A 23,105-nucleotide genomic window follows, 5' to 3' on the forward strand; every position below is an offset into this window, starting at 1 on the left:
AGTGTTAAGTTTTCAAAATGTTTACATCTATCACAAAACAAAGGTTGAAATGTTGAAACCTTCTCCATTTTTTCTTTGTCTTTTTCATTGTGCTGGCATTATGAGTTTATAACCACTAACTACTTTGAAATTGTGCAATTGTAGTTAAGAGATTAACACAATGAGCATACCTGCTTTGCCTAATTGCCTTATCACATTCCTTTTGCTTAAGGAACCATGAATTCACCTTTTACAATGTGATTGGATGTTTCAAATGAAATGTTTATTAGCACTGTTATTGGTAATAAATTAATCTAGGGGCTTGAAGCAGTACTCTTCTGTAATAGGCTTTTTATGTTACTTGTTCATGTTTAAAGAGAGAAGTGAGCTATGACAAATGAGAAAACACCTCTCTGGCCAATTCTGTAAAGTTGTGGTAGTTTGCATATCACAAAATATACAACATTTGTCCCCTTACCAAGACCATGCAATCTTCTAGAAGAGTGAAAAACAGAATTTGTGATAACACCAATGAAATTCATTTAATTTCTTCATCTTTCCAGATGGTCATGGGAGATTCTCTGCTTCTGAATTTGATGCAGCCAGTATTTATGAGCCCTGAATCAGCCTAAATGGATGTTAGCTGAGGTCTTTTGATCCATGGCCCTAGAAAACCCAGTGGAGGCATATGTCCTTGTTACTACTACAAGTCAACCCACATAAAATGCTGGAGGAACTCAGCAGGCCAGGCAGCATCTATGGAAAAGAGTGAACAGTTGACGTTTTGGGCTGAGACCCTTCTTCAGGACTGGGGGAAAAAAGATGAGAAGTTAGAGCAAGAAGGTGGGCTAGGTGTAGGAGGAAGAAATACAAAGTGTATGAGAAACTGGGGGTAAGGTGAAGAGCTAGAAAGCTAATAGTGAAAGATATAAAGTGGCAGAAGAAGTGGGAATCTGATGGGAGAGTGTACAAGAACATGGAAGAAGGAATAGTCTTGCCCCAAAACGTCAACTGTTTACTCTTTTACATAGATGCTGCCTGGCCTGCTGAGCTCCTCCGGCATTTTGTGGGCGTTGCTCGGATTTCCAGCATCTGCAGATTTTTCTCCTCATCTTTCCACCACTACCACTGTTTCTCTGCATGCTCAGAAATCATTTTAATCTTAATCTACCCTAGAGCTCAAGTCTGATTTAGAAGGTTTTGAGGAATTGCCATTGGTATGATATGCTATTGTACTTCCTAAATACAAAGAGCATTGGTTGACCTAGAGAATTTTTCTCTGATGTGGTCCACTCGTTTTGCCAAAGGAGACCCTAGTGGTGGAGGGACAGATGACAGATGTTCTTATGGTCTGTCTTCCTACAACTCTGGTACTTGTGAGCATGGACCTCTCACCTGAGAACATTAGGGGATGGTAGTGAACACAGATTTATCACCATTCAACATTGGCATGCTACTTGTGGGCTCTTGTTTGTCAGTGATAAAATCTGCAGTTTCAAAGAGCACCTCTAAGCAAGTGGTGCAGGCAAAATAGGCTGAGATTATTTTGAATCACTGCCTTAGTTGCCAGAAGTGAAGATATCAGTCCTGTTATGCTACAGTGGAGGTAGTCATTCAAAGTGAATGGCTAAGTAGTGCCATTTCAAAGTGAATGTTCAAAAACAATTTCATCCTGTGAGACAAAATTAAGTCATTTTATTCTGTGAGACAATTTCATTCTGAAGAACAAAAACATGGCATGTTTTGCTTACTTATTACCGCACCTATAAATTGATATTGAGTCTATTTGCTACTTTTAAGGGTAGTAGGTACTCTAATTTCTTTTTGCCCAGGTTGCCAATATTTGTAATACATCACTGGATTCAAATCTTTGAACACACTCAGGGAACTGACACCCACAGTAAAACTTTAAACTTTTCCTAATGTCCACTATTTTCTGGGAAAATACATCCTTACTTTTAATTTCACTCAAGCTTTGAACAATACTAAATACTCCTGCAGTTATCCTCTATATTTCCTTTCCTATTTTCAGCAATAGTTAGCTTTGAGTGGGATCCGGGATCAGCCAGGATTGAATAGCAGAGTAGACTCGATGGGCTGAATGGCCTAATTCTGCTCCTGTGTCTTATGGTCTTAGCTTGAAGATGTGCTGTTCCCTTCATGGTCATGTCAACTTTTAATCCACTTACTCAAGTTCTATCAGTCTGCATTGAAAGCTGTGTGAATTTAAACAGTTATTGTGGTAGTCCTTTGCAAGTTTTCCAAACATTGTTGTAGCTCATCATGAAAGGACATCAATGCTGTGTCCAACATTCTTTACTGAGATCCACCCAAGATTGAATACAAATTCATGACTATATTGTCAGTAATTAAATGTACATCTTGCTTCTGAAAGGTGAAAATGTTTCATGCCATTCTTTATGCTGCTTAGTTTTGTGAAATTAAGTATGAACTGTGGATCAGCATATGAGCAAGAACACATGCTACAAATTGGATTGACATCTTTTTCTGTGTATGTATTTAAATCTTCCGCTTGATTAGCCATGTACGACTGTAGGATTAATTCAGAAAAACATCTATTGTTTTCACTGTTGCAATATCAGTTGTAGCCCAGCTCTGTGCTGTAGGTTGTATCCCGAGTGAGTCCAGATGTAATTCTGTACAGTGGAAATGGAGTTTGTTCTGACTTTTGTATACCGAGTCATGTCTAATGTCAGTTTAACTGTTGAATGCCTGGTTCAAGTTGGCTGCCTTTCTACTTTATATGACTCAACTGCTCAGCTGATGAATTCATTAAGGCATGGGGACATGTTCAACATGCTTTAGTTAGACATTGGCAGCTCAGCGCATGTTAAGACTCGCCACTCAATCAAAATTAAGTTATTCAGTAACCTACTCTGAAGTGGCCAGTGTCTGTGGAGTCATTGTAATTTGTAATTGCTCTCTGAAATGGATAAGTATGTCATTCATTTGATTTGATGTACTCTGAAAATAATGTTAACATTATGAGCTGTGCCGTGTTGACTGTGGATGTGGCTTTTAATATGACTATGGCAGTGATAACTGGTGGTAAAAATGGAAGGCTTATCCCATGATAGGTTGAGCAAAAGCTTGACATGGTCACAGCAACAATATCATGCCTTTGAGTGAATATCTCCAACTCCAATGCTATCTTCAGCTATGTCAAGTACTATGACAAGACAGGTCCCCTGAAGGTTTTAGTATAACGGTAAACATTTAGGTGGAGAGTGATTATGTTATAAGGAGATACCCTAGGAGTCCGCAGTATTGCCTTCATTTGCCATGAAGTTTCTTAGTTTTTGGTTGCCAATCATAAAGGAGGCAATTTTATTGATATTCTTTTCATCACATAAATATGTGTTCTCTTCATTATCAGCACAATTTGACTACATTGAATGCCACCTATGGTTGCATCAACTCTGTTAGTCTTTAATAGCACCTCCCCAAACCTTGAATTCTAACATCTCAAAGGATAAAGATGGCTACTCCTTGTAAATCTCAAACAGCGCCAAATTAAATGGAACACCATTTCTTCACTAACCCATTCAAATTCTAATGACTTCTAGAAATATCTTCACCAGGTGAATTGCAGCAGGTCTAAAATTTGCCTTTTATCACAAACTTCTCACGGACAGTTCAATTATCGTTCAACAATATATGAATACATACAAATGAAACAGTGTTATCCCAGGGCCAAGGTGCAAAACACAACATCAACAGCACAAGGCACATATATGATAGCAAGTCAGCATACAGTCAGACAATAAAAAGTGTGTGTGTATATGCGTGCATCTATATATTTATCTATAAGAATGTGTGTGTGTATCCCAAGTCCCTGAGTGACATGCCCTGTAAATTGGTGGTACGTGGGTGTTACTGGCAAGGAAAAAAGCAGATCTCAGCAGTCTGCAGACAATCATATGCCCGGAATCCAGTTTGACATTCCACTGATTATTGGTCACATTATTGAACAAATAACTAACCTACAATTGTTGTAGTCTGTGTTCTTATTTGTGTAATGCCTAGTCAAACAGGTGGGAGGGCAGAATATGCTCTTGAACTAAACTTTGCTGGAGGTTTAAGTACTTTTGACATAAGCTGAATGGCCATTTTCCTTCAGTAATTTGATGGGGCAACTGAGAAATTGTATTTTGATTCCATTTCTTCCATTTCCTTTATCTCAGGCCATATGTTCTGATCTGCTAAAATTCTGCCACACCATTAATAATGCTGTTTTTTTTTTGGTTGACCAGTTCAGTGATCAAGTCATTAGTTTACCTCCTTTCAGTGTGTGTAGCCTTCTCTTTCTTTTCAAATCTTTTTATTATTGTTATCATTCAGAAATAGCACAGGTACATCAAAGTAACAACACCAACAATGCCTCAAAAAAAAAGAAATTAAAGATTGAAAATTTTTGAATAAAAAAAAACCCCTACTGAGCAAGAAAAGTGAGAAAAAAAGAAATCCATTGGGGGTACAACCCCGGAGCCATGCATCATACAAAAAGCTTATAAAAATAAACATCAAACCGTCAACAAGAAAGAAAATATTAAAAAAATTACACTTAGATCGTGGAGGAAATCTATCAATTAACTGAAATGATAATAACAAGCAAATAAGCCCCATCTTTTCTCAAAATCAAATAAAGGTTCAAAGGTTCGACTTCTAATTTTCTCCAAGCTAAGGCACAGCATCACTTGCGAGAACCATTGTGACAAAGTAGGAGCTGAGATATCCTTCCATTTCAACAAGATGGCCCTCCTAGCTATCAATGTAACAAATGCAATAACATGTTGGTCAGACACAGAAATACCATGGATATTTTGAGGAATTATTCCAAAAAGCACAGTCAATTTATTAAGTTATAAGTTGATTCTGAATGCTTTAGAAATTGCTGAAAAGACTGACTTCCAAAAACTGTTTTAATATAGAACATGACCGGAACATATGTATCAGTGTAGCTATCTCAGTTTTACATCTATCACAATACTTGTCAACATTGGGAAATACTTTAGCAAGTCTCTCCTTTGTCAAATGGTAACAATGTACAATTTTAAATTGAATCAGTGAATGACTAGCACAGATTGAAGAAGAGTTAAACAGCTGCAGAATCCATGTCTAATCCTCCGATATAAAAGTCAAATTTACAAATTTGGCTCCAGATCTGCAATTTTTTTAATCTTAAAAAATTTAAACTTTGTAGTATAATTTATCATAATTACTTTTTTAAGCCTCCCTGAAGTGATCCAATTTTTTTACAATCTTTTTGGGATTTATTTAAAAAAGGCAGATTGATGTCTTTTGAACAATTAGTCGATAAGTATTCTCTCATATCCACACTTTTTAGAATATCTTCAAGTTAGACATTTTTTACAAAAATATTTAAGTAATTTTCCTTACATATTGGAGGCTGACTTGTTAGATACTATTATGAATATGAACCCTTCGATGAAAGGTTCTATTGGAAGAATTTATAATTTATTATTACAATGGGATAAGTGTCCTTAAGATTAAAAAGGATTGGGAGAAGGAACTCAATTTGACTTTTATATGGGTGTAACCTTCTATGATGGATTGGCTGAAATGTTCCTGAAAATATAAATGATCACCCAATGGTTGTTGCATATTTTCTCAGTCTTTTCACCCCTTGCTAATTTAAAATATTTGTAATAATCAGATAGCATAATCACTTACAATATTGGATATTTTCCTGCAAGATGCCTCAAGAATTTAATAAGTTGTTTTATGTGAAAAGTATTATAATATTCTAATTTGTAACAAATGAAATATTATGAATATCCTGGACTTGTAGCATCTGGGAGATTTGTGTTACAAGTTTACATTGCATATGAAGAAATATTTACTAATTATCATGATAATTATGGTAACTTAAATGAACTGATTGACTAATGAATGAATTCATCATCAGCCTATAATTCAGCAACATGACTATATAAATTCTTCTTTATAGACTTTATGCTGGTGAAGTAAGTCATTTAGTAAATTTTAATATGAAAGCACCATTCCTTTAGCTATTGTTTGTAATTAGTTAGTGAGTTTAAGGTTCCTGCCACACCCACTATGGTTGAGAGAGGATTGGACGTGTAAACTGCTCTTTGTAGAAGAAATTACAGATATATGAAAAGGTACTTGTTGCCCCCATGTTATGAACACCCACTACTTTGGGTGGAGATCAATGAAATGTGGCTGAAAGTACCGTAGATTCCGGACTACAGAGCGCACCTGATTAAAAGCCGTACGCTCTAATTTTAGAAAGAAAATCAATTTTGTACTTGTACAAGCCGCACCGGATTTTAAGCCGCAGGTGTCCCACGTTGTAAAATGAGATATTTACACAGAAAGATATTACACGTCAGGATTTTTTAACTTTTAATTAAATCCGTATGGTAACATAAACAAATACATATTGCAAATGCTTTTTTTCGAACAGTGCCTGTAACACAGCTACTTTTAAATATACATACGTATCGGTAACACACAAATTATGTTGCGTATACTTTTTTTACTGACCAGTGCATGAACAACATTCCAATATCTCCTAACGACTGGTAAAAAAAATATATATACTGCAGCCTACCAGGAAAAGTTATTGATCGCATTCTTCATCTTTCTCCTGCGCACTAAAACCATCAAAGTCCTTCAGTGTCCGAATTGAATAAAACCTCAGGATCTCGTCATTCACTTCAGTCTCTTCGTTGTCGCTCTCACTTGAGCGCACGTGGTCCTCTTCATTACGCAGCAGTCCAGCCTTTCGAAACGCGCTGGTGATGGTGGATGTTGTGACACGGCTCCACGCATTTTGGCAGACTTGAGTTAAAGATGCTCTTCGCATGCGTCCTGTTTTGGTAAAGGATTTCTCGCTGCTCGTCATCCAAGCCTCCCACTCAACGCGCAGCGCCACTTTAAATGCCCGTTTCACGCTGATGTCCAGTGGCTGCAAATACTTCGTGGTGCCCCCAGGAATCACAGCTGGAATTGAGTTTGTACTCTTGATGGCAGCTTTCACTGAACTTTCATTGTCAGCCGCTTAAAAAATCACCATCGGTGGAAGCTTTAGTCCGGATGCTGTGCAGCTCAGAACACAAGTAAAATGCGTTCTCTCATGGCCACTTGTTTTCAGTGTGATGGACGAGTCACCTTTTTTTATTAACAGTCCGAGTGAGAGGCAGGTCAAACGTCAAAGGTACTTCATCCATATTTATGATATCATCTGGCCGATGGAATTCTCCGCTATCTTTGTTTGAGTGAATGTGCGGAAGTTAGCAAGTTTTTCCTCGTGGTCGGGAGGGAGCTGCTGACACAGAGTCATGCGTACCCTGACGGACAGGCCTTTTCGTCTCATAAATCTAAAAGAATACGATGGCCCACCTCTAAAATCTTCGATTTTCATTTTGGTGGCGATTGCTTTAGCCTTCAGTCTGATCTGCACGGTGGAAACACCGCGGCCGCCTGCTCTCTGTGTGTTAACCTAGTCTTCAAGAAAGTTTTCAAGTTCGGGCCATCTGCTATGATTACCTCTGAAAGCTTTTGTCGTCTTTTTGCATTGACTCAGTTCTTCATGCTGGCGTCTCCACCGTCTCACCATCGATTCATTTATGCCAAAGTTATGTGCAGCAGCTCGATTTCCTTCTTCAACTGCCAGATTGATCGCCTTTAACTTAAAAGCTGCATCATATGCTTTTCTTCGAGTGTTTTCCATGTTGATGAGGGTGAGTACAAATGACTGATTTACAATGATTTAATTGTGAAAGTGCGCTTGATTTATCGTACAATTTCATTGGACCTCTGTGAACTACTCGTCAATTTTATTGGTCTACTGTTATGAGGCAAAATGTTTTTGGCGGCATGAAAAAAAAACATGCATTAGCCGCACCGTAGTATAGGCCGCAGTGTTGCCGCAGTGTTCAAAGCATGGGAAAAAAGTAGCGGCTTATAGTCTGGAATTTATGGTAAATCATAGTTGAAAGCTTAACATCCAAGGATAAAACCTTGTAGTGAAAGGACAGGAAGGTGTGCAAAAGGGCTGGGGTGGCTCTGTTAGCAAAAAATGAAATCCAATCCTTAGAAAGGGGTGATATAGGATCGGAAGATGCAGAATCGTTGTGGGGTGGAGTTAAGAAACTGGAAGGGTGAAAAGAACCTGATGGGAGTTATATATAAGCCCCCAAACAGTAGCCAGGATGTGGATGGAGAGGGCATTTAATATAGTAAAAAGTTAAGGTTAGAGGATTGGGAAGCTTTTAAAAACTTTCAGAAGGCAGCTTTAAAAAAAAAAGGGAGAACAAATGAAATAGGAAGGTAAATAATATTGAAGAGGATTTGAATTTTTTCCCCAAGTTAAAAAAGAGTAAAAGAGAGGTGAGAAATAGAAAATGACACTGGAGAGGTAGCAATGGTGGGACAAAGAAATGGTAGATAAACTTAAGTATTTTGCATCAGTCTTCGCTGTGGAAGACATAAGAGATGCAAGTAGCATGCCATAAATTCAAGAGTGTCAGGACAGAAGTGCAGTTCTTAGCAAGGGGAAGCTGCTTGAGCAACTGCAAGGTCTAAGTCACCTGGAAGGGATGGATTCCACCCCAGGGTTCTGAAAGAGGTAGCTGAAAAGATTATGGTGAATCACTTGATTCTGGAATGGTTCAGGAGGAGTGGGAAATTTCAAAAGTCACCCCACTCTTTAAAAAGGGAGAAATGCAGAAGAAAGGAATTTGTCAGCCAGTTAGCCTGACTTCAGTGATTGTGAAGATGTTGGAGTCCATTATTAGGGATGAGGTTTCGGGATACTTGGAGGCTTATCATAAAATAGGCCAACTCATCATGGTTTCCTTAATGTGAAATCTTGCCTGACAAGTCTGTTGGAATTCTTTGAGGAAGTAACAGCCAGGACAGACAAAGGAGACTCAGGGGATGTTGTGTACTTGGATTTTCAGAAGGCCTTTGACAAGGTGCTACAAATGAGGCTGTTTAGCAAAATAAGATCGTGTGACATTACGGGAAAGGTGCTAATTTTCCACAAAGATCCGTATTGGGACCGCTTCTGTTCACATTATATGCCAGCGATTTGGATGATGGAACTTTTGGGACAGTCAGCTGGAGACGCTCATGGAGTGAGTACTGTTTTGGATTCGCTCCATAACCTTTACTTTTTTTTTAACCTTTGATCACCCTTATTCAGCTTATTTTTACCTATACCGAAAGTTTCTTTGTTAATTTTTTTTGAATTTACTGCCAAGAGTTTGTTGTGAACTTTTGAAGATATGCAAACAGAAATGTCTCTCAGGTCTAAGGGACGGGACCCCGGACGAAATCAGAACGGTAACGGAAAGAAGCAGGCTCTGCCACAACAAACTCAATTAACTTTTGAAGTGTTTATGGAGGTTTTGGATAAAAAATTTGCTGAACTACAACAATTTTTTAAAGAAGATATAAAGGCTTTTCAAGAGTACATGGTTAAGACGGATTTAGTAATTAAGCAGCAACAAGCTCTTATTGCGTCTTTGCAAGAAGATGCTCGGAAGCGAGATTTGACTATTGAAAAACTGCAACAGGATTTAATTTTGACCATTAAGCTGATGGAAGCCCTTAAAGCTAAGAGTGACGATTTTGAGAATCGGTCCAGAAGACAGAACTTACGTATACTTGGTCTTCCAGACGGCATTGAAAAAGATGACCCTTCGAAATATTTTGCTCAACTTTTAAAAGAAGCGTTTCCGACGATTTTCCCGAATAACCCCCCTTTATTGGATCGGGCACATAGAATTCGGCGCCGATCACCGAGTGCTACAGACAAACCTTCGGTGGTAATTGTCCGGTTCCATTATGTACATGACAAAGAACAACTTATATGAGCAGCTCGTTGGGCAGGAATGATTAAATTCAAAGAATTTTGCTTCCGCCTGGTCGAAGACTTTAGCCCTGACCTTTTAAAAAGAAGGCTTCTTTTTAAACCATTGATGGCTGAATGTTATGAGAAAAATCTGAAACCTGCACTCCTATACCCTGCGAAGCTTAGAATTTCTCCGTTGAATGCTCCAAGACAGGTTTTCCTTTCAATTTCAGAAGCGAGAAAATATCTGGAGGAGAACTTCCCTACTGCTACAGACACCGGTCTCTAATAAGATTCTGATCGTGTAAGATGGTTCTCAATCTCTTAAACCAGAATTAAAATCTGGTTATTGGTGTAGGTTCATCCTATACTTTATACTTAAGTTAAAGTGTGTTTTCCATATTAATTGTTCTGCCTTATACACTTTAACCATTATACTACATACTTGTCCATTAACTTTGTTCCTTCAAAGGTATATTTTTAATTCTTTGAAGGTGAATTTTTCTTTGATTAAGATGGTGGTTTTTTTGAAAAAGATTTTTGGTTTTGCTTAAAATGGCGATATTTTTTTTCTTTCTTTCATCTTTTTCCTACAATGCATTGCTTATCACAGCTTAAATATTTTTTGTTTTATCTGGGCTAGAGCCCGATTTATAATTTTTTTTTAGTGATTATATTTTTATTTTTTTTACAACTAACTATACTTAGAAATATGGTTTTTATTATAGCGATTTTAATTTTTAAAGTTGGGGTGATTCTTTTATATATATCCTTTATATATGGAGTGTTCTTCAGCTGACATGGGGGTAGGATTAGTCTTACTTTTTCCCTTTTTAAGTCATATTTTGGCTTTTTCTCTTTCTCTTGAGGGGTGGGGGGATGGTCTGTTTTCTAATTCTATTTTTTTTACACCAGTTTGTGTTAGTTTTTTTATTTGGGCTGTTTTTGAACTTCAAATATGTCTGTGTTGTCGTCACTTCCGGGTCTTCTCATTACTTTTGTTCCTCTTCTGGGTGCATGAGTTTATAAGTTGGTTAACCCTTTCTATACCAAAGGGTTGATTTTGGAATTATGCCTCAGACCATTAATTTTGTGTCTTGGAATACTAATGGTTTAAATCATTCAATTAAACGAAAGAAGATTTTCAAAGTATTCCAAAGACTTAATGCTCATATCATTTTTGTACAAGAAACTCATGTGAGGAAGGAGGACAAATTTCATTTTTTTAGATTTTGGCGGGGTCAACAGTATCACGCAAATTCGAATGCTAAAGTAAAAGGAGTTTCAATTTTTATTGACTCCTCTATTCCATTTGTTCAACATGATATTTTTTCGGATCCGAATGGTAGATTTTTGTTAATTATGGGTTTACTTTGTAATAAAAAGGTTGCTTTGGTTAATGTTTATGCTCCAAATGTGGATTGTCCTGACTTTTTTAAGTCCTTATTTACCTCTTTACCCAATCTAAACGAATATGTTAATAATGGGTGGTGACTTTAATTGTTGTTTAAATCCTCTGATGGATAAATCTTTATCTATTCAGACTTTACCTAATAAGTCGGCCACTTGTATTAACTCTTTCTTGACTGACAATGGAGTTTTTGATATTTGGAGATTCCGGCATCCTAAAGACAAAGAGTTTTCTTTTTTCTCACATGTTTATCACTCTTATTCGAGAATTGATTATTTTTTTTGTAGTCTCTTGTTTTATTCCATTGGTAATCGGTTGTAACTATGATATTATAGCTATCTCCATTATTACTTTCTATGAAATTTACGGATACAGCTTCTAATGCCAGACAATGGCGATTTGACTCTACCTTGTTGCAAGACTCTGACTTTATAAAATTTATGGAGGAGCAGATCGACTTCTTCTTTTCAACTAATTCTACAGATGATATCTCCTGCGGAACACTTTGGGACACTTTTAAAGCGTATATACGTGGACAGATTATTTCTTATTCTGTTGGTTTGAGGAAACGTACTAAGTTGGAAACTCTTTTATTGGTTGATAAAATTAAAGAGATTGATAAGAAATATTCGATTGCTCCTAGTAAGGAGCTTTACAAACAAAGGGTTGAACTTCAAATGGAACATAGTTTATTACTTACATCCTCGATTGAAAATCAATTAATGAAAACTAAATCTGATTTTTATATACATAGTGATAAATCTGGTAAACTGTTAGCTAGTCAATTGAAGAATGCTTTGGTTAAACGTCAAATCACTAAGATTGGTCAGCAGAATGGGAATCTGACAGTTAATCATGATGAGATAAATAAGGCATTTCAAGACTTCTATACCTCCCTGTATCAATCTGAATTTCCTCAAGATCATAATACCATGTCCGATTTTCTTGGGAAATTAAATTTTCCAAGATTATCATCTGATGATCTTTTGATATTGGTTACTCCTATTACGGATGTAGAAATTAAAGGGGCTATTTCCTCAATGAATTCTGGAAAAGCACCGGCTCCAGATGGTTATACAGTTGAATTTTTTTAAATATTTTCCGCTACTCTTTCCCCTTGGTTAGGTAAGGTTTTTGAGGAAGCCATTAGATTGGGGAATTTGCCACAATCTTTTTATAGAGCTTCCATTTCTCTAATATTGAAGAAAGATAAAGACCCTACTGACTGTGCTTCCTATAGACCTATAGCTTTATTGAATGTAGACTCCAAGATTTTTTCCAAGTTACTGGCATCTAGATTGGAGAAGGTATTACCCAAAATTATTTCAGATGATCAAACCGGTTTTATTAAAAATCGTTATTCTTTTTTTAACATTAGGAGATTGTTGAATATTGTTTATACTCCCTCACATGACACTTAAGAATGTGTGATTTCATTAGATGCGGAGAAAGCATTTGATAGAGTTGAATGGCCTTACTTATTTAATGTGTTGGAGAGTTTAATTTTAGTCCGATATTTATATCATGGATTAAATTGATTTATCATACTCCAGTAGCTTCAGTGTTTACCAATAATGAAAGATCTCCCTTTTTTCGCCTATTTCGGGGCACTAGACAAGGATGTCCTCTTAGTCCATTACTATTTAACATTGCCTTAGAAACTTTGACAATTGCCATCAGACAATCACAGGATATTTTGGGTATTAATCGTGGGACAGATATTCATGTTATCATTGTATGCAGATGATTTATTACTATTCATTTCTAACCCGGAGAAATCCATCCCAGCAGTTTTATCATTATTGGCTCAATTTAGTGAGTTTTCTGGGTATAAGTTAAATCTTAATAAAAGTGAATTGTTTCCTTTGAATAAACGGGTCCCAATTTATGGAAATTTACCTTTTAAATTAGTTAATGATTCTTTTACTTATTTAGGGATCAAAATCACAAAAAACCATAAAGATTTATTTAGATTTAATTTATTACCCTTAATTGATCAGATTAAAGGTTTGTTTACTAAGTGGTCACCTTTATCTTTATCCCTAATAGGTAGGATTAATGCTATTAAGATGGTTATTTTACCTAAGTTTTTATATATTTTTCAAGCGATACCAATTTTTATCCCGAAACCTTTTTTTTACTAATGTTGACTCTAAAATTTCTTCATATATATGGCAGAATAAAAATCCCAGGTTAGGTAAAATATATTTACAGACGACAAAAAAGGAAGGCGGGTTAGCATTACCTAATTTCAGATTTTACTATTGGGCAGTTAATATTAGATATTTGTTATGTTGGTTGAAAGATGGGGGTGGATCTTTCGGCCCTTGTTGGGTGAGTTTAGAAACTAAATCTGTATCAGCTTATGCTCTGGGTTCTATTTTAGGGACTTCTCTCCTTTTTGCTCTTTCTAAATTGCTGAAACAAATTGACAACCCGACAGTTAAACATACTTTGCGTATATGGTTTCAATTTCGGAGATTTTTTGGGTTGACTCAATTCATTTTAAATAGTCCTATTGTATCTAATTGTTTTTTCCACCCTTCCATTATAGATCAAGCTTATTCGGCTTGGAAAACTAAGGGATTACTAAGATTTTCTGATTTATTTTTAGACAATTGTTTCATGTCTTTTGAGCAATTATCCAACAAATATAACTTGCCTAGATTTCATTTTTTTAGATATTTACAGATTAGACATTTTTTAAGTTCTGTACTCCCTACGTTTCCAAATTTTGTGCCTTCAGATATTTTGGAGAGTTTATTTGAATTAGACCCTTTTCAAAAAGGGCTTATTTCAAAACTTTATAATATAATTATGAAGATTCATTCAGAGCCTCTTTATAAGACTAAAAAGGATTGGGAAAGAGAGCTTAGTCTTATTATTTCTAGTGAGAATTGGGATAGAATTGTTCAATTAGTTAATACATCATTGTTATGTGCCAAACATTCATTAATACAATTTTACGTTGTACATAGGGCCCATATGTCCAAGGATAAATTAGCTCATTTTTACTCTCATATTAGTCCTATTTGTGATAGATGTCAATCTGAAATTGCGTCTTTAACTCATATGTTTTGGTCTTGTTCATTTTTGGAGAAATATTGGAAAGATATTTTTGATATTATTTCTGCGGTTTTGAATATTGATTTACAACCTCATCTTATTACCGCAATTTTTGGTTTACCAGTGTTAGATTCACTGCATTTATCTTCTTCTGCCCGTCGAATGATTGCATTTCTAACTCTGATGGCTAGAAGATCTATATTGTTGAATTGGAAGGAAATTAATCCTCCCACTGTATTTAATTGGTTCTCTCAAACTATGTTATGTTTAAATTTAGAAAAAATTAGAAGTGGTACTTTTGAGACTTCTATTAAATTTGAAAAGTTATGGAGACCATTTATTCAACATTTTCATATGATGTAATATGACCCTGTGCCAAGTTCATTTGATTTCCCAGCTTTTAGCTTATGTATGTTGAGAGGACCGGAAGTGATGGCATTGATGAATACTTATTTTTGTGAGATATTATAAACAGCCCCCCCTTTTTTTTCTCTCTTTTTTCTTTTATATTAGTTATTAGTTATTAGATTAGTAGATTAGCTAGTTTTGTATTACATATATTTTTTTCTTTCTGTTTTCTTTATATCATATATTATGAAATATTTAGATTTACCATGTTCATACATATATTTTATGGCTCATGTCTTGGTAAACTCATTTATATTGTAACTATTATGTATGTTTTTTTCATATGTAATGGAATTTGTATGTTGGTAATTTCTTTATCAATATATCATCTGTATTCTGTCCATATTACTAATAATAATAAAAAGATTTAGAAGGAACTTTTGGCTTTGTGGTCAAGTTTGCCGATGATACAAAAATAGATGGAGGGGCAGGTAGTATTGCAGAAGCAGGGCATCTGCAGAAGGACTTGGACAGATTGGAAGAATGAGCAAAAAGAGTGGCAGATGGAATGTAGTGTAGAGAAGTATATGGTCATGCTCTGGTAGAAGGATTAAAGGTGAAGACCATTTTCTAAATGAAGAAAAAATACAAATTTCAGAGGTGCAAAGAGACTTGGGTGTTTTTGTGCAGGATTCCCTAAAGGTTAACTTCTTGGTTGGGTTGGTTGTAGGGAAGCCAAGTGCAATGCTAGCATTCCTTTTGAGAGGATTAGAATATAAGAGTAAGAATGTGATGCTGAGGCTTTATAAGGCATTTAGCAGTCCACATTCGGAGTATTGTGTGCAGTTTTGGGTCCTTTATCTAAGAAAAGATATGCTGACATTGTAGAGGGTCTAGAGATATTCATGAGGATGACTCCAGGAATGAAGGAGTTAACATCTGAGGAGTGTTTGTTGGCTCTGGACCTGTACTCTGTAGTTTAGAAGAATGGCAGTGGGGGGAGGGGTGGTTGCAGGATCTTGAAACTTTTCAAATGTTTCCTGTAGTGGTTGAGTCTAGGACCAGTAGGCAGAGCCTCGTAATAGAGGGACTTCCATTTAGAACAGTGGTAAGAGATTCCTTTAGCCAGAGGGTGGTAAATCTTGCCATGAACCGCTGAGGAGGCCAAGTCATTTAGTATATTTAAAGCAGAGGTTGATAAAAGAATTTCAGGATGTATGTTGTATATATTTCTCTGACATTAAATACACCTATTGGCACCTATTTAAACCTATTGATATGTTTTTGGATATTCAGGGCATCAAAGGTTAGGGGGAGAACGCAGGAGAATGGGATTTAAAGGGATGATAAATCAGCTGTGATGGAATGGCAGAGCAAACTTAATGGGTTGAGTGGCTTAATTCTGCTCCTATGTCTTATGGTCTTATTTCTTATCAGTCTTTTGTGCTTTTGAATATATATTTATAGAATCTCTTAGTGTAGCGAATCCTTGAGAACTCATTTGTTAGAAGCACTTTCTACCAGGTCTGAGGGGTCCATTTGAGTATGAATACAGATTTATTATTGCCAAAATTCAGAGCGCAGTTGATTCAAGAGTATAAATGAAAGTTGATTCCTCTTTGGGTATTGCCCCTGACCCTTCTGATTACTTACTGTGTGTTGGTTCCCAGATGTTTAAAGAATTAGTTACTAAAAGTCTATTTAAGAAATTTGCCTTCTTTCATTTTTTTGGTTTCATGTACAAACAAATACGCTGCTGTGTCATATGCCCAAAATGTTCTCAGCAGATCTTCAATTTATGCTTTTTTTAACCTGGTCCTTGAAACATTACTATGACTTAGTATGCTTTAGATGTGCACGATTGTCTCTTCCTCTGGATGGTTGTCAGTTATGGCTTTGCACATCTTCAAACAATAGAGAAATGTACACAATATACATCCTGAAGTTCCTGAAACCGAGGAGTTCCTCAGAGAACGAGTGACCATTAAATGTTAGAATTCCAAAGCGCCCCCCCCCAGCTCCCTTTCCCACGCTTAAGCAGCAGCAAAGCATCCACTCCCTCCCACCCCCACCAGCAAAAAAGTGTTGGCACCCCCCCCCCCCCACTGAGCACTCAAGCATACAGCAAAGCATCAATAAAGGCACAGACTTGAAGTACCTCAAAGACTACTCGTTCACCTGGTATTCGACATACTAAGGGAAAAAGAGGTGACCCTGTTTCACAGCGAGAGGGGAGACATACCTTGCAGGTTTATGGTGTTAAAAGTCCGTTGTGTCTCTTCTTCTGAGCTCTGTGTTCAAAGAACTTTGGACTCTGATCACACAGCCAGCAGCCAGCTCACTGTTTACAACCTTCAGACGGCGGCACTGGCCTTGATTCCGCCCACCTCCAGAGCCACAAAATCTGGCACCCTGAAGGTAGGCCTAGTCTTCCAGGCCGCACCCTTGGCATATCGAAAAGCAGCTGGTCATGAGGCCCCGAGAGCGGGACTCATTTCTACAAAGATCCAAAGTCAGCATCTTCAAAAGAACCTTGAAAAGGGGGAAAAAAGAGATATCAAAGATAGAAATAGAGCTGTTTCCGAAGAAGGAAAGGAGTCGCTGTTAGGTGCCATCGTCCTCCTGAGTTCTTCAAAGTGCATTTCACAATATAAAAGGTGCTGAAAACTAGCACAATGTCACCTAACTCAACAATTATCAGGTTTGTGCGTTGTCACTCTTGATGTTGTGTATAATACTGCCGCTGATATTTTGTTTAAAAGTAACTAATTGGTTGACTTGCACTTCGAAGTACAACTTGTTAAAACAGTACAGTGCATGTATGGGCGCTTTAGCCCACCACGTCTGAACTGACCATGATGTCCATCTAAATATCTACTAGCATGCAGTTCATATTCCTCCATTCATTAACTTTTCATGTGTCTGCCTCAATGCCTCTTGGGTATTACTGTCATAATCATATTTAGCACTTCCCTGGCAGTGTGTGTCAGACATCTATCACTCCTTGTATTTAAAAATAACTTTAATAACGCATAACTCCTTTAAGCGTTCTCCCTTACACTCAAAGCCCATGCACTCTTGGTATTTGACATTCCACCCTGGGAAAATGATTCTTAACATCTGTCTCAAAGTTTAATATATTTAAGCTTCTGGGAAAATAATCTTAGTTTGTCCATCCTCTCCTTTTAGCTAAAGTGCTCCAATCCAGGCAACAGACAGGTGAATGTCTTCTGCACCCTCTCCAAAGCATCAATATTCTTCTTGTAGTGTGGCAATAAGAACAGCAAATGTGGCTGAACAGAAATTTTTTTACAGCCTCTATGTTCCAAGTTCAGTAATTTCCAGACTGATAAAGGCGGGTATACTGTGCATCTTCTTTACCACCCTATGTTGTATTGCCCCATTCAGGGAGTTGAGGCTTGAAGCTAATAATGCCCCTCTACGTTATTGCTCTGAAGGGTCTTGCCATTTACTCTGTACTTCCCTCTTACTTTTGATCTCCCAAAATGAATCACTCCACACTTGTCTGGCTTAAACTCTACTTCTCTGCTTAAATTTCCAACTGATCTGTCCTTGGTTGATTAACTGCAACACCACTAATATTCATGTTATCTGCAAATTTATTAATCATTCTAACTAAATTTTCATCCAACTCACCACTGGTCACAGACCTCTGGTCAAAAGAATATCCATCCACATCTAATTTTGAAGTTTCCAATTCAGCATAGCCCATGTGATTTTGAACTCCTGCAGACCGGCATACCATGAGGAACTTTGTCAAATGCTTTCCTAATGTTCACGTGGGCAACACTCACTAATTACCTTTGTCAACTCCTCAAGCAAAACTGTTAAATTGTGAAGCAGGACTTCCCCACACAAAGCTGTGCTGACCTTGTGCACAATAAGTCCATTCTTTCCCAAATGTGAAATACTGCTTAAATACTATAGTGATCCATTGTTACCCATTTTAAAAGTAGGCCTAGGCACAATCAGAGCAACGCAAATTTATACTGTTGTGCACTGGTTTAGCATTTAAACATCAATTATGAACATGAATGGGCAATTAGCCCTTTATGCCATTAAATACACCATTGTGGCGACCCATTTCCTGGCACATCCGAACCGGCTCACAATTAGATAGCCTACGGGGGTTTGCGAGCACAGAGCTTTGGAGCCTCTGCGCCACGGGGGGCAGGTTGAGAGAGGCTTAAAAGTAAGGCTGAGGATTTTGAATAAAGTTTTTCCTTCGACTGCAGTTACCAACTCCGTGTCGTAATTTTAGCGCTGCATGTAGCACACCGCTACAATTGGTGACTCCGACGGTCCAAACGATTTTTGGACCAGAAATGACCGACGCCGCCTCTGTTCATGCGGTTTTGTTGAAACTGCCGGGTTTCTGGACACAGCGCCCGGACCTATGGTTCCAGCAAGCCGAAGCCCAATTCCACGTTCGCCGGATCACCTCAGAAGACACCCGCTACTACTACGTGGTGAGCTCCCTCGACCAGGACACAGCGGCCCAGGTCGCGGAGTTCGTACAGTCGCCCCCGGCAGACGGCAAGTACACGGAATTCAAAGCCCTGCTCCTCAGGACTTTTGGACTCTCATGGCGCGAGCGGGCTGCTCGTTTACTGCACCTGGATGGCTTGGGCGACAGACCCCCATCGGCTTTAATGAATGAGATGTTGTCTCTCGCCGACGGACACACACCCTGCCTCATGTTTGAGCAGGCATTCCTGGAGCAGCTGCCCGAGGACATACGCCTGCTGCTGTCCGACGCGGGTTTCAGTGACCCCCGGAAGGTGGCAGCCCGGGCGGACTTGCTGTGGAACGCCAAAAAGGTGAGTGGGGCGTCCATCGCACAGATCTCCCAGCCACGCTCCCAGCAGCAAACCAGTCCAGGCCCGGCCGCAGAGTCCACCAACCCCCGGCCCAATGAACACTGGTGCTTCTACCACCAGCGGTGGGGCGCAGAAGCCCGCCGTTGTCGCCCGCCCTGCAAGTTCCCAGGAAACGCCAGGGCCAGCCGCCGCTGATGGCTACGGCGGCTGGCCATCTGGATAGCCTCCTGTATGTGTGGGATAGAAGGTCGGGACGCCGGTTTTTGGTCGATACTGGGGCTGAGATCAGCGTTTTACCTCCGACGAGTTATGACACCCGCAGCAGGGCACCGGGTCCCCCCCTGAGGGCCGTGAATGGCAGCACAGTAAGGACCTATGGCACCCGTCAGGTGCCACTACAGTTCGGCTCCAGCCAGTTCACATGGGACTTCACACTGGCCGCCGTAGCCCAACCGCTTCTGGGTGCGGATTTTTTGCGAGCTCACAGCCTACTGGTCGACCTGCCCAGGAAGAGACTGGTACACACCGAGACCTTTCAGACGTTCTCCCTGGGTGCAGCCCAGTTGCCAGCCCCTCACCTCGGCTCCATCACACTGTCCGACAACGACTTCACCAGGGTCCTGGCGGATTTCCCATCGGTTCTGGCACCGCAGTTCACAGCGGCCATGCCCAGGCACGGCGTACAGCACCACATCCCGACCCAGGGACCACCCCTCCACGCCCGCGCTCGGCGGCTTCCCCCGGACAAGCTCCGACTGGCGAAGGAGGAGTTCCAGAGGATGGAGGAATTGGGGATCATCCGGCGGTCCGACAGCCCATGGGCCTCCCCCCTGCACATGGTGCCCAAAGCGACGGGAGGCTGGAGACCGTGCAGCGTCTACTGCAGGCTGAACGAGGCTACCACACCAGACCGCTACCCTGTGCCGCACATTCAGGACTTTGCAGCAAGCCTGCACGGCGCACGGATCTTCTCCAAGGTAGACCTTGTCCGAGGGTACCATCAAATCCCGATGCATCCTGACGACATCCCCAAAACGGCTCTCATCACCCCGTTTGGCCTTTTCGAGTTCCTCCGCATGCCGTTCGGCCTGAAGAATGCCGCACAGATGTTCCAGCGGTTAATGGACGCGGTGGGACGGGACCTGGACTTCGCGTTCATCTATTTGGATGACATCCTCATAGCCAGCAGCAGTTGTCAGGAGCATCTGTCCCACCTCTGTCAACTCTGCGCCCGACTGAGTGAGTGCGGTCTTACAATCAACCCCGCCAAATGCCAGTTCGGACTCGATACCATTGACTTCCTGGGCCACAGGATTACTAAAGACGGGGCAACCCCTCTGCCCGCTAAGGTAGATGCGGTCCGCCACTTTCCCCGACCCACCACGATCAAAGGCCTTCAGGAATTCGTAGGTATGGTCAATTTCTACCACCGCTTCCTCCCTTCTGCTGCCCGGATCATGCGCCCCCTGTTCGCCCTGATGACGGGTCCGAGCAAAGACATTACCTGGGACGAGGAGTCCGCCGCCGCTTTCGTTCAAATGAAGGAAACTTTGGCGAACGCCGCAATGCTAGTACATCCCAGAATGGACGCCCCTACCGCCCTCACAGTGGACGCATCTAACACGGCAGTCGGTGGGGTGCTGGAGCAACTCATCGCAGGTCGCTGGCAACCCCTGGCGTTTTTCAGCAAACACCTGCGGCCACCCGAGCTCAAGTACAGTGCTATCGACCGGGAACTGTTGGCGCTCTACCTGGCAATCCGGCATTTCAGGTACTTCCTAGAAGGTCGGCCCTTCACCGCGTTCACGGACCACAAACCGCTTACCTTTGCGTTTACGAAAGCGTCTGACCCCTGGTCGTCCCGCCAGCAACGCCACCTGTCCTACATCTCTGAATACACGACGGATGTCCGGCACGTCTCGGGTAAGGACAATGTCATGGCGGATGTGCTCTCTCGCCCTACCATTCATGCCCTTTCCCAAGGGGTAGACTTTGAGGCACTGGCAGAGGCACAGCAGGCAGACGAGGAGATTCCGAGTTACAGAACCGCAGTCTCCAGTTTGCAGCTCCAGGACCTCCCCGTGGGCCCGGGTGAGAGGACCCTACTCTGTGACGTCGCCACTGGCCAGCCCGTCCCGTCGTCCCGACAGCCTGGCGGCGCTGTGTTTTCGACTCCATTCATAACTTGGCACATCCCTCCATCCGGACAACTGTCCGGATGGTTTCCAGCAGGTTCGTTTGGCACAGACTCCGCAAACAGGTCAGTGAATGGGCCAAAACGTGCATGCACTGCCAGACGGCCAAGGTGCAGCGGCACACCAAAGCCCCACCGCAGCAGTTCCATCCCGCCCACCGGCGTTTCGACCACATTCATGTGGATATCGTGGGCCCCCTGCCAGTGTCGCGCGGAGCGCGGCACCTCCTGACTATCGTGGACCGGTTCACAAGATGGCCAGAGGCGGTCCCGCTCACCGACACCACCTCCGAATCTTGCGCCCGAGCCCTGATCGCCACCTGGATATCTTGCTTTGGTGTACCGGCCCACATTACCTCCGACAGAGGCGCCCAGTTCACCTCCAGCCTGTGGTCAGCTATGGCCAGCCTTTTGGGGACTCAGCTGCACCACACAACTGCCTACCACCCACAGTCGAACGGGCTAGTGGAGCGTTTCCACCGTCACCTGAAGTCGGCCCTCATGGCCCGCCTGCGAGGAGCCAACTGGGCGGACGAGCTTCCCTGAGTCCTACTCGGCATCCGCACAGCACCCAAGGACGACCTGCACGCCTCGTCGGCCGAGTTGGTATACAGCGCGCCCCTGGTCGTCCCTGGGGAGTTCCTACCAGCCCCACGGGGGCAAGAGGAAGATCCCACAGCAGTCCTGGGCAGACTACGCGAGAAGCTCGGTAACCTGGCCCCTATACCCACTTCACAGCACGGGCGGCACCCGGCCTGCGTACCCAAAGACCTACAGAACTGTAAGTTTGTGTTTGTACGAAGGGGCGGGCATCGGCCACCGCTGCAGCGGCCATACGAGGGGCCGTTTATGGTGCTCCGGAACAACGGGTCCACGTTCGTGCTGGACTTTGGGGGGAAAGAGGAGTTTTTCACGGTGGACCGCCTCAAACCGGCCCATGTGGACCTGGAGCAACCGGCCGAGTTTCCGGCACCTCGGCGCAGAGGCCGACCTCCCAAGCAGGTTCTGGCCCAGACTGTGGACATTTAGATAGCCTACGGGGGTTTGCGAGCACAGAGCTTTGGAGCCTCTGCGCCACGGGGGGGGGGGGGGGGGCAGGTTGAGAGAGGCTTAAAAGTGAGGCTGAGGATTTCGAATAAAGTTTTTCCTTCGACTGCAGTTACCGACTCCGTGTCGTAATTTTAGTGCTGCGTGTAGCACACCGCTACACCATAACCCTTAAGCTCTTACTGACTAAAGATTTATCTGAAATAAAATTGAGGATTAATTTTGCATCATTTGCTACCACTGTGTAGGAATATGTTTTCTCACTTGAGTTTTGAAGGACTTGGCTCGGAATAGATTGCAGACTCAATGTGCCATAGAGTTTTGAGAATATCAAATGTGCTCATAGCTTCA

At 41.1% G+C, this 23,105-nt stretch overlaps 1 protein-coding gene and 1 long non-coding RNA gene across 10 annotated transcripts in view; one reads left to right on the forward strand and one right to left on the reverse strand.

Moving 5' to 3' along the window:
- LOC132397255 (uncharacterized) overlaps positions 1-17,337 on the reverse strand; it is a 28,199-nt gene extending 10,862 nt beyond the window's left edge. Inside the window, exon 1 of the long non-coding RNA XR_009513318.1 lies at positions 16,915-17,337. This is a non-coding gene — a long non-coding RNA (uncharacterized LOC132397255). The remainder of the gene's footprint in view (positions 1-16,914) is intronic.
- Positions 1-23,105, forward strand: part of plekha7b (pleckstrin homology domain containing, family A member 7b) — a 422,578-nt gene that overhangs the window by 268,624 nt on the left and 130,849 nt on the right. The gene's annotated exons all lie outside the window — the stretch shown is intronic.

This window comes from Hypanus sabinus, chromosome 7, assembly GCF_030144855.1.
Source record: "Hypanus sabinus isolate sHypSab1 chromosome 7, sHypSab1.hap1, whole genome shotgun sequence".
Lineage (NCBI taxonomy): Eukaryota > Metazoa > Chordata > Chondrichthyes > Myliobatiformes > Dasyatidae > Hypanus > Hypanus sabinus.